Raw genomic sequence first — 12940 nt, 5'->3', positions numbered from 1 at the left:
AGTTTTTAATACGAAACGAAAAAATAGCCAAATAAATTATTAAAAAATCTAAAATTACAAAAGAGTTTATTTTATGAAATAAAGCCCTCTCATACAGGGCGAAAAAAGCAAATAAGATCTACTATGCACTAAAATAAATAAAACAATATTTAGAAAGGAAGAAATAGATAAAGAAATAAAACTGAAGGTATACAATGCATCTTCTTCTTTACGTGCCATCTCCGCGACGAAGGTTGGCAATCATCATTGCTATTCTCACTTTCGACACTACAGCCCGAAAGAGTTCAGTTGAGCTGCATCCAAACCATTCTCTGAGATTTCTCAGCCAGGACATTTTTCTCCTACCTATGCTGCGCCTTTCTTGAGTCTTTCCCTGCATAATTAATTTTAGGAGTTCATATCTGTCACCACGTGTTATATGACCCAAGTATTGAAATTTTCTTATTTTGATGGAATCCAGTATCTCCCTGCTGTTCTGTATTCTCCTTAGTACTTCCTCATTGGTTATTCTGTCTGTCCAGGAGATTCTCAGCATTCTTCGATACGTCCACATCTCAAATGCTTCCAATCTATTCAGGCATTGTTTATTGAGAGTCCATGTCTCCACACCATACAAAAGAACAGAAAATACATAACATTTTATAACTCGCTTTCTAAGATCTAGGCTGAGGTCTCTACTACACAATATTTGTTTTATATTAGTGAATGCACTTCTAGCCTTTTCTATTCTAATTCGGATTTCCTTGGTATATGAAATACATAATCTGCAATAATACAATGCATAATCTGTACCAACTTTAATATATGCAAGTGAGACATGGGTAAACAATGCAAAAATAGACAGTACAATCAACGCAGCAGAAATGAAGCAGTTGTGAAAAATAGTAGGAAAAACGAAATTAGACAGAATAAAACATGAGGATATTAGACAAAGACTGAAACAGGAATCGATAAAAACAAAGATCCAAAAAAGAAAATTAAAACGGTATGGACACATTAACATAATGGACCAGGGAAGACTACTAAAGCAGGCGATGGAATCAAAAAGATATTATAAAAGAAGGAAAGGGAGGCCATGGAAAAGATGGAGCCATCATATTATAGAAATTGGACAAGAAAAATGAAAACACATCAACAAATGAAAGAGTTAGCAAAGGACCGCAAGAAATGGAAGAGATGGATAGAGGATGAATAAAACCTCCTACGCCACTGAGGGCCATATTGAGTTTCGAGAAAGAAGAAGAAGAAATAAAGTCCAATTTTCTGAAAAAGACTTGACACTATTTTTCACACTTCACATTTTTTAGTTACCATCGGTAATGTGAAATTTCATTTTTCAACCGAAAACCTAACATTAAAATTTTTCTACGAATGTACATATTCCCAAAATGAAATTTAAATACGATGCAGAATACTAAAAAGGTGTGTCTTTAGTAAAAAATATTACTGGAATTGTAAAAACCGAATTTTCAGTAGTTGAAAAAGTCTTGTATTTTAAGACTTCTTGTAAATAAGTCGTTGAAATGTTTTTGGAAAACTGTTTCAAAGAAGTCTTGTCGAACATAAAGGCAACCAAATTATGTAAATGTAAGTTTTATTTGAAAATACGTTAAAGGTAAAGTTTTGTTGTATTGCTAAGAGTTTATTTAAATGACTGTATTTTTTCTAATAGTATGTGGGTAATTAATTGATGCATAACGAGCAGTATCTGACTTTAATAAAACAATAGAAACACGAGAAAACCTCGTATCAAAAACTCTTTGGAAATAAACCATAAATTATGAAACAAACATATTACTTGATAAAACTCCATATTGGGGAAAACTATCAGAACTCTTCTTCTTTAGGAGCTTCCTCCATGTTTTGTGCTACTCTATTGCACAAAACAGTGAAACTATCCACATCTTTCAGTTACTTATCACATTAATTTTTCTTCTCCTTAAGTAGAGTAACAGTTTACACGAAGCAGCAATTGAATCAATGGGATACTACATAACAACCAAGGAACCAAGGTAAGCAAACCATACTGGTGGGGTAGCGAAATAAAGGAAGAAATAAAATGTAAGAGACAACGATACCAACAATATTTAAGTGATAAATTATTAAATACAAGACAAAATAAAATATAAAGGAAAACAAGCCGATGTACGAAGAAAAATTTCTAAGAAGAACGAGTCTTGGAAAAAAAGTGCCAGCGAATAAATACTTATCTAGGAGGAACCAGAAGCACAGAAAGCTGGAAATTGATAAAAAATGTGAGAAAAGACAGGAATAAAGAGATAATACAGAGCTGGATTCCGCTCAAAATTCGGAACAAACGATCACCTACAAACAGTAAAAACCTTAATAGAAAAGTCGATAGAATATAACAGACCACTGGTACTTATCTTCGTAGACTTTTACAAAGCCTTCAACACTGTGGAATTAGACAGCATTACTGCTGTGAACAATAGTAGAATAGATTACCGGTTTACAAAGTTAGTGCAAACATTATACCAAAACGCCACAATGCGTGTAAAACTACATGATATTACCAGAGAAATTCATATCAAGCGAGGTGTGAGACAGGGCGACACTCTCTCACCTAAATTATTTATAGCGGTCCTCGAATACGCCTTTAAAATGCTAAAGTGGGAAAATATGTAAAGGAATAAAAATATATGGAGAAATGCTCAATCATCTGCGTTTTGCCGACGATATAGTACTTATTACCGAAGATCTGGGTGAAGCACAACAAATGCTACTAGAATTAGAAAACCTATCTTCAACAATAGGTCTAAAAATGAACATCAGTAAGACCAAATTTATGACAAACTTAGTTCCCAGCGAACACCTAACCATCCAAAATCAAGTGGTAGAATTGACAGAAAAGTACATATATCTCGGTCATGAAATCAGAATAGGCAAGGGCAAATCAGACTTGCGAATTTCAACGACGAATAATACTTGCTTGGGCGGCACTAAGAGACATCTTTAAGAGCAACATCCCGACAGCTATGAAACGGAAGACATTTGACCAATGCGTTCTTCCTATTATGACATACTGAGCAGAAACTCTCACGCTCACAAAAACAACAGCACTAAAAATGCGAGTGGCACAAAGGCGCATGGAAAGATCGATTCTCGGCGTGACAAAAAAAGACAAAATAAGGAACCAAGACTTAAGGAAAAGAACAGGTATCACTGATGTCATATGTCGTTGAACGTATAGCAAGCTGAAATGGAATTGGGCAGGTCACATAGCGTGACTGAAAGACTCAAGATGAACCAGAAAACTAATTGACTGGCGCCCAAGAGAAGTCAAACGCAGCAGAGGACGACCACCAACACGCTGGATGGACGACATTAACCGAATATCCAAGAAATGGCAACAAGAAGTACAGAACCGTGAAGAGTGGCGAAGAATGGGAGAGACCTATGTCCAGCAGTGGACAGATGAGGTTGCATGATGATGATGACAGAGCATAACGCCTGACGATTGGGAATAGTATTTCACAGAACTTTTAGAACAGAATACAGCCAAATTTCAAGAATATGGAAACCAAAACCAGGATAGAATTGCAATAGTAGGCTCGCAACAACATAAAAAATAAACAGAATACTTATATCTGGAGAATTGTAAGGATCGAACAAATTATATTAACATCTTCGGCAACTATTTCAAGAGTGCTTAAAAATAAGCGAAATCTAAAACATCAAGTTCAAAACGCAAATGTATCTACTGGCAGGATGCGTTAATAATACTATATGGCGTAACCGACATATTATAAAACCAGTGTAAGGCCAATAATGGCACATGCATCAGAAACAAGACGCAACAGAGCCACAACACAAAGAGTACTGGAAACGGCAGTGATGATAGTACCTACTGCGAAAAATTACAGGAAATACGCTAAGAGACCGAAAGAGTGGTGAAGAGAGTCGAAGAAAATGTAACGTACAGTATATAAAGAATGGGCAGTAAATAAAAAAAAACAATGGAATAACTACATAAACAGAATGATGGAGACACGGGTGGTCAAAATAGCAAGAGATAATCACCAATCGGTAGAAGTATCGGCCGACCGCGCAAAAGATAGTGATATCCTTCCATAGAGCTTTCAATCCGCCAACGAACAAGCAGAATTGCTTATAAAGAGGAAGAAGAAGAAGATGATGATATAGTAGGTACCTACAGAGCCGGATTTAAGGCAGTAGGGGCCCCTGGGCAGAATGGTGTGGGGGTCCCTGGGCAGAATTGGTGTGGGGCTCTACCTCCTACCATTAAACAAATTGTTGTTATGACTATGGTATGGTTAAAGTCGGGGTAATTTTCGAGATTTTTTAACTGAAAATTCCTTGATTATGTCGGGCATGTCTAGTTGCTTTAAGGCATTGTGTTCAATGCTCATTATAAAGAGATGGTTCAAACGCTCTTGGCCTATCATAGACCAAAGTCGATTTTTAATTAACTTAAATTTTTAGAATGATCTCTCTCCACTGCAGTTAGTTACCATCAGAACTATTATTCACATTTTTCTCTTTTAACCGTCGCGTCGGTACATTTGAAGTTTTGATGAGCCGATTTCCTCTTTAAATGAATTGAAAAATTCTACAAATTGTACTAGTTCGACACCTAGTTGTTTATCTAAATCATTGCTATAATTGTCGGTAAGCTTCAGTGAGTGAGCTTCAATTTCATTGGGAGTTAAATTTTCCAAATAATGCAAAAATCCGAAATTGGAATGAATGGATTCATATGCCGAAAGTCTATGACTTGAAGAGGAAATGAAGTGATCTAGAATAGCTATAACATTTTGAGTCCTAAATTTCTCTGATGTTGTCATTTCAGTCTCTGAAATATTCCTTAAAAGAATATAAATTTTTTAATTGATTTAAGTGCCGCCAATCCTGAATTAAGGTCAATGTTTGGATCTTGGAGAATACGACTTGTGCTGTTTGTCCCCTCTAAGATTTCATTCCAAAATACTGCAAATATCCCTGTTTTCAGTAAATACACTCGATTATACAAACCATTTGTATCGCTACGAGTTTAAATTTGTTGCCCATCGTCTTTTGAAATATTGGATAATACTCCTTTAATCTGATTATAACCTTTAACTAGTTCTTTTGCAGCATCACTTCTAGACGACCATCTAGTAGTATTTACTCTTTTTTAGGAACAATAATATGTCTGCCATGGTCGGTGTTGCTCTCGCTTAAAGACGTTTTTAAACATTCGATTAACAAGTTGTATCTACATGTAGAGGAAGTGAAAAATACATAGGGTTCATACAGTCCTTCAGAAATCAAAGAATTCTATGGCAGCAGGACAACACTTAGCTGCAGCTTTAGCAACTAAATTTAGAGAGTGGGCGACACATGGAATCTACAACGCCAAGATATTGTGTTATCTAAATTTTAGCTGAACACCATTATATTTTTCACTCATAACTGACGCATTGTCGTAGGACTGTCCCCTGCAGCTTTTCAAATCGATATCATCTTCTTGCAAGAATGTCTTAAATATATCTTCTGTTTTATGACCCTAATTTAATAGGAGAGAAACCTTCCATATAACGAAATTTTACAGTTAATTGATTGACAAAAGTTATTCTATGTGAATAATGTGCTGATTTTTTAAGTTTGGGGCTTTGTGGGGGCCCCCAAAATGTGGGGCAGCCTGCCCCCCTTAAATCCGGCCCTGGGTACCTACTATTAAAGAAGAACAAAAAAGGACGTCATATATGAGTTCTATATTATTGTCTTATTGTTATTTTGATTTATTTACATCAAGTAAAATCCTCAAAACATTCTAAGAATCACAAAATACGGTCGTACGGTACGATTCCAACGTATGTACCTCGTCCTTGTAGGTACGTAAAAAACGTACATACGTGACAATGTTAAAAATACCGACAAATCCAAGTCTAGGTCGATTACCTGTCGAGAATAACCCATCGTGCACTATTAAAAAAATCAATCTAAGGTTATTTTTTATTGATACACACCGCCAGCGATTTGTTAATCCGCGATTTTTAGCTGACTTATCTTTTTATGCAACACCAGCACTAGATAGCGAATAGTTCGAATTTCTGTTACAAAACGTTTTGCCGCGGAAATGAGTATAGAGTTACAATGAACTGTCGGTCTCGTCTTCTGCTGTGATTAAGTTATGGTCCATGGCCTTAAAAGGCTGTTGGTCTTGTTTTACAATTCTTGATATACGACCCGGTTGCGTCATGATCATATAAAATAATAAAATGTTGAACATAGACAACAAAAAATGCCCACTAAATTTTAAAATATTAAAGTAGATTAAACAAAAGAAGAAAGAATCGACAAGAAACTAGCAAATATATAGGTACATCTCAATACTGATAACTATTCTCTTCAGGACATTTTCGTTGGTGGTGTGGGGAGATTAACATGGTAAATTTTCTGGTGGTTATATTATATTATTAAGTTGGTGTAGCATACGTTGTAAAGCATCTTCAATTTGAGAGATTATTATTGCATCGCCTGCATAGCAGATTATTTTAAGTTTTTTTCTCCCATTTAATATCCAATTTTACTTCTTACTTATAAAGAAAAGATTGGTCATAAATTATACCACAGATTCTGGGGTCAAAACTAGGTTGATTGAACCTCACTTACCTATATACAATAGTGCACACAAAAAAAGTTATAGCCCTTTGAAGTTACAAAATGAAAATCGATTTTTATTCATATATCGAAAACTCTTAGAGATTTTTCATTAAAAATGGACATGTGTACCCTATAAAAAATGTATGGGGGTTTTGTTCCCTTAAACTTACCCAAACTTTTGTGTACGTTGCAATTTAATTATAGACCAGTAAGGATCTGCAAAAAAACGTCTATTTTTGGATGTGAGAGGTGGCATTCGGATTTTTGCAGATAAAGTTAGGTGACACCTTCGGTAATAATAATCGACTTATGCTCCTTCTCAAATATGCCCGGAACATTAATAAAAAAATTAAAATATTTAAAAATTTCGAAAAACATCGATTTTTTTCTGCTTTCTTTGCTTATAACTTTAAAACGATTCGTTTTGGAACAAAGTCGTAGAGAAATAAAATAAATATAATTGAATTTTGTATGATATACGACTGGTAAAAAATGTCTTAAAGTATTACCATTTCTGCAATATAGCAATAAATACAAAATAAGGGGGCAAAATAAGTCTGTTGTTATTCAATATTTTCTAACCACTTTGGTGGCACTTAGAACCTTAGTAATACGCTTAGTAAATTCTTTGTAACATACTTAAATCGTGTACCAAATTTCATTAAAATCGACCCAATAAATTTTGCATAATAAATTTGCAATCTAAATGTTTTTAAAAAAGTTCAAATTTTTTAAAATCTTTCTGAACAAAAAGTAGACCATTTAGAAGTTGGCTAATTTTTTTACATATAAAGAGGTGCTCTACCTATCTAATACACTTAACAGAATTAAAATCGGATTATTTAAGGGGTCCCAGCAATGTTTTAAATTTATAAACAATTTTTTGGCTTATAAACAAATAGTTTGTTTAATAATAAAAAAATTAATTTTTAGCAATGCAAATAATTAAAACCGGTATAACTTGACTTAAACTTTCAAATGCTGTCAGCAGAATTGCTATTTTATTTTTTAATCAAACGTTATTCGCGTTCAAAAATTGCAACTTCTCGATTTTTTGAAAGTTCCACCGCGTTTATCTCGAAAACTATGCATCCTACAATACAAAAAAATGTTTTATTTTGCGAAAAATCGATTTTATGTAATTCCTCAAGTTCTTTGTTTATAACAATCTTATCGACATCCGGATCAACTGTTACCCAAAAAAATTCGTGTTCTACGGGTCAAAATACATAAAAAAACTTGGGTAAGTCCATCTAAATAAAGCGCCCCCTCCTGGCCACAGCACTAATTTGTTTATAAGCCAAAAAATTGTTTATAACTTTAAAACATTGCTGAGGCTGCTTAAATAATCCGATTTCAATTCTGTAAAGTGCATTAGATAGGTGGAGTACTTCTTTATATGTAAAAAAATTGACAAATCTTTGTATGTTCTAGCTTTTGTTGTGCAAGATTTTAAAAAATTTTAATTTTTTAAAAAAGTTTAGATTGCAAAATTATTATAAGGGCCATTCCACGAACATACGCCTGTTTTGGATTACTTCGACAACGAATATTTTACTGTGCAACATAAGAAGTACGAAAGTAAATGGCGCTAATAATTATTCCAATAAACAACAATGTAATTTGCAATTTACTTTCGTTCTTCTTATTTTGCACAGTAAAATATTCGTTGTCGAAGTAATCCAAAACAGGCGTATGTTCGTGGAATAGGGTATACAAAATCTAGTAAGTCAATTTTAATGAAATCTGGGCCCGGATTACGTACACTCGATACGCATCGTATCCGCCATGTTTTACTGTAGCGCCTTATGGGAAAACATGGCGGATACGATGCGTATCGAGTGTACGTAATCCGGGCCCTGGTGTACGGTTTTAGCACATTACAAAAATTTTCTAGACCAATTAGGAAGGTTCCAAGTGTAACCTAAGTGATGGAAAATCATTGAATAAGGTCAGGCTTGTGTTGCCCCTTATTTTATATTTATTGCTATTTTGAATTTGCTTACGATTATAGAGACCCGTTAATAATCTGAAAATGTATTATAATTTACATTTTTAGGTATATTTTGAAAAAAAAGCCACATCTCGATAAAAGGTGACTTATCAAAAAAAAGACTAAGAGGCAAAAAAGTTTTAAAAACACTGTGTTTAACTAATGGTACCCCAATAATAGTTTAATTGGAACGTACACAAACATTTGGGGGGTTTAAAGGAACAAAGCACCCATAAAATTTTTATGTAAATATATTAAAAAAGAAGCCGCATCTCGATAAAAACTCGCTTATCGAAAAAATACTGAGAGGCAAAAAAGTTTTAAAAACGATGTGTTTAACTAATGGTATCACAATAATGAATTAATTGGAACGCACACAAAAGTTTGGGGGGGTTTAAGGGATCAAGATCCCCATAAAATTATTATGGGGTGGACAAATCTCACTATAATTTTGTTTTAAGATGATCCTGCCATAAGAATGATACATATCCATTTTCAATAAAAAATCTTTAATAGTTTTTGATATAGATATTGAAAAAAATCGATTTCCATTTTGTAACTTCAAAGGGCTGTAACTTTTTTTGTGAGCACATTTGACTCCAAAATGTGTGGTGTAATTTATGACCAATCTTTTCGGGACACCCTGTATATTTATATGATACGCATATTATACAAAAATATGGAAAATTTTCAAAAAAAGTGAACATTACTAAAGGAACATTGAGAAAAGATCCTGAGTCCTGAGAAACATCATACAACAACTGGAGGGCGATACATCCCTTAAAAGCAAGTCATGGATAAGACAAGAAATAAAGTCACTGATATCGGAAAGAAGTAAATACAAGAATAAAAGCGAACGACAATACAAAATCGCAAATAAAGCAATCAAATAAAAAATCAAAGAAGCAAAGGAATTGTGGCTATCGGAAAAATGTGCAGATGTAGAATTATGAGAAAAACAACATGGCAGTATACAGGAAAATTAAAGGAATAGCTGGCATATACAAACAAAAAAAGTATTAGAAACATGGATAAAAAACAAAGTAATAATTGAAAGTGCAGAGGAAATAGATGGGAAGAATATATAAAAAGAGATATTGAAGGCGACGAAAGAATGCAGACAATAGAACCAAGAGGTTGAAATGGACCTACAATTACCAAAAGGAAAATTGAAAAAGCACTAAAACGTATAAAAAATGATAAAGCTATGGGACCGGATGAATTATCTACAGACATCTTAGGACTATAGTCTATTAATATACCTACTAACAGAGGACCACAATGATATACTAGTAGAATTATTCAATGAAATTTACTATACCGGGGAATTTCCGAAAAAACAGCTACTATTTGAATTGATCCCAATACCCAAATACCCATCGCAATGAAATGTGAAGAATATATTACGATCAGCTTGATAAACCATGTTAAAAATCTTCTTGCAGTGATACATAAACGTGTCTACAAAAAACTGGACCATAGACTATCAGAAAACCAACTTGGATTTATAAAAGACTTTGGCACTAGAGAGTGGAGAGTCATTATTTACTATACAAAGACTTATTTATAGACCCGTGTCGAGATGTCAACTGTCAACTGTGACGTATTTATTTGTCCAGTTGCCTTTGAGAAATCCTTCGACAAAATACAACACAAACGGCTTGCAAACATATTACAGAACACAGGAATAAATGATCAGGATGTGAGAATAATTAGAAATTGATATTGGTATCAAAAAAAGCCATAATAGGAGTAGACCAACAAATATCTTAAGAGATACTTATGAAAAGAGAAGTACGACAAGGAAGGGTACTATCCCCTCTACTTTTTACTATGTGCTCAGAAGTGATGTTTAGAGGCACTAGAAGATATCAACGAAGGCATATTAGAACTAGAGCAGTGGTTCTCAACCTTTTTGAGTCATGTACCTACCACAAAATACTTTAATGTTTTTTTGTATCACCTAACTGAGGTAATGAACTCCAGACAATATATGGAGATGAAAACATAGTACGCTACATTAAAGCAAACAGAATACGATGGGCGGGTCACGTGCTAAGATCAAGTGACGAAAGACTTCTAAATTCTGGGAAAGGCCCGATGGAAAAAGGTCAGTTGGTCGCCCAAGAAAGAGATGGAAGGACACAGTAGCCAGTGATCTACGCAAAATGGGAGTACAGCAATGAGAAATAGCTGCTCAGGACCGACAACAATGGAGGGAAATAGTAAACGCGGCCAAGACTCACATAGACTTGAAGAGCCAAATGATGATGATGATGACCAGTGGTACATGTACCACAGATTGATAACCGCTGAACTAGAGGTTGTGATTCTACGTATTTTCTGTCCGTTTATATGGAGTCTAAGCCTGGACAATTACGGACGCAACTGAAGATGCCAGCCAGAAGTCTTACCAACTTTGTGATGTTGTGTTTTAGACCAATCTACTTTGGCCACATACTAAGAAATGAAAAATATGAGTTGATGCGATTGGTTATACAAGAAAAAGTAGAAAAAAAGATGACCGGGTACCTAGACGACGCAAGTTTTGGTTGAAAAATATTAAGCCATGGAGTGGAAAAACAACAACTGCACTCTTCAGAACTGCTGCATAGAGAAAAAATGGGCATGATGATCGTCAATGGTCTTAAAGGATGAGGCACATGAAGAAAAAAATCATTGTCTTACAAAATTTGGAATGTAAATACAGTAAAGAAGTGGATTACAAGAAGAAATTTAACAAATTAATATTAAGAATAAAAGTGAATGTTGAAAAACTAAGTAAATTTCCAAAAAAGATCTACAGAAAAGGAACTGCACTAAATATTGTTGGGCATTGTACACATTGTACCAAATAATACAATTTAGGTTTTGTCAAATAAAAATTACAATTTTTGCAATAGTTATAATAATAATTGTATCTATACACTAAAGTTTATTTCCATTGAAAAGCAAATCGGTAAATATTTTTGCTTTAATAAAGTATTTTTCATCAACAGAAGAAATAAATATTCGCCGTCATTAGGTACTTACTCTAATTTTAAGAAAAAATGTTAAAAAACAAGATCAGTATTTGTATATCAAATCAAAAGATAAGCGAAAGATGATCTTAAGAAGTTTTAGATCATTTTTTGTTAGTAGTTGTCAAATGTCTTTTTGGTTAAGTACAATGTAAAATGTTTTCTGTACTAAATTGAACAACAAAAATTTGTTTACTATTAAAATTATCAGAGTCTGACGTGATACCATCTCCCAAATAGAGCGTTCAAATCAATATTTAAGTATGTTTCTAAGAAGACATCTCAATTAAATGAAAAATAAATCGATAAATCAAAACTACCTTAACCAATCCGGGAAAAAATCCATATCATCACTCTTCCATCGGCAACTAGGGCACTACAGTTGGAAGAAACCATAAAATAAAATAAATCTCCGAATAAGATCACAACAAAGTCAGTTCAACTCATGTAAACATCACCAAAAACTGTTCAAAAAAAGAAACAAATAAGAGCGAATGCAGGTAAACGATATCTCCGACTTTCAAGACGGCGAACGCATGAATGTGAATGAGTTAAAAAGATCAAGTCTCCTCCGACTTCTCTCGCTCACCTCTCATTGGTCGCTCTCGTGGAGAGGGGGTACAGGTGAGAGACAGGTGACAGACGGAGACGGAGAGCGGTTGGGAGCGCGTGCGGCGAGGATGGAGCTATCGCAGCATTTGATAAGAGTTTGTTTGTGGATTTTCAGATGAGGCGAGGTGACTTCTCAGTCTGGGCGACGGATAATTTGTCTGAAATAGGTATTGGAATTGGAAAGTTGATTTTGAATTATTAATTACAGGTAATGGCAGTGGTTTGCTAATAGATTGTGAAATTAACTCGCTAAGTGATTGTCGCTCTGGCTCCCTGAATGTATCAGTACGGCATGAATACCTACACTGCTCAAAAAATTAGGTAGATGGTTAATCATTAAACGTCGGTATTCGGTATTCTGCTTGTTAGAGTGTCGTCTCACAATAAGCGGTTGAATATCATCATCATTACCGCTGTTGAAGAGTTGCATTAGAGTGCTGAACTGCATTAAAACCTCTTCTTCTTCTTCTTCTTCTTTTTGTGTAGACATAGCTCTGTGTGTTTTTTCAATGTGCCTCCAGTAAGTTGTCATTCCATCGTCGTCGTGCTCTTTCCACTGATCGTCTTCCTATTGGGCATTGGGGAATCGTCACTGGCCGTCCTTACTACTCTATTTGTTGTCATTAGGCTTATGTGGTTGTTCCTTTCTCCTCTTCTGTTTCTTACCCAGTTATTAATGATCTCCTCC

At 34.5% G+C, this 12940-nt stretch overlaps 1 protein-coding gene across 1 annotated transcript in view; it reads right to left on the bottom strand.

Annotated features, from left to right (window-relative positions):
• LOC126886711 (zinc finger E-box-binding homeobox 1) overlaps window positions 1-12163 on the bottom strand; it is a 151702-nt gene extending 139539 nt beyond the window's left edge. Inside the window, exon 1 of the mRNA XM_050653713.1 lies at window positions 11961-12163. The gene's annotated coding sequence lies outside the window, so the exon portion shown is untranslated. The remainder of the gene's footprint in view (window positions 1-11960) is intronic.
• Window positions 12164-12940: the final 777 nt, after the last annotated feature.

This window comes from Diabrotica virgifera, chromosome 6 (assembly GCF_917563875.1).
Source record: "Diabrotica virgifera virgifera chromosome 6, PGI_DIABVI_V3a".
Taxonomy (NCBI): Eukaryota; Metazoa; Arthropoda; class Insecta; order Coleoptera; family Chrysomelidae; genus Diabrotica; species Diabrotica virgifera.
The sequence above is the reverse complement of the archived record's forward strand: the minus strand, read 5'-3'. Positions and strand labels throughout refer to the sequence as shown.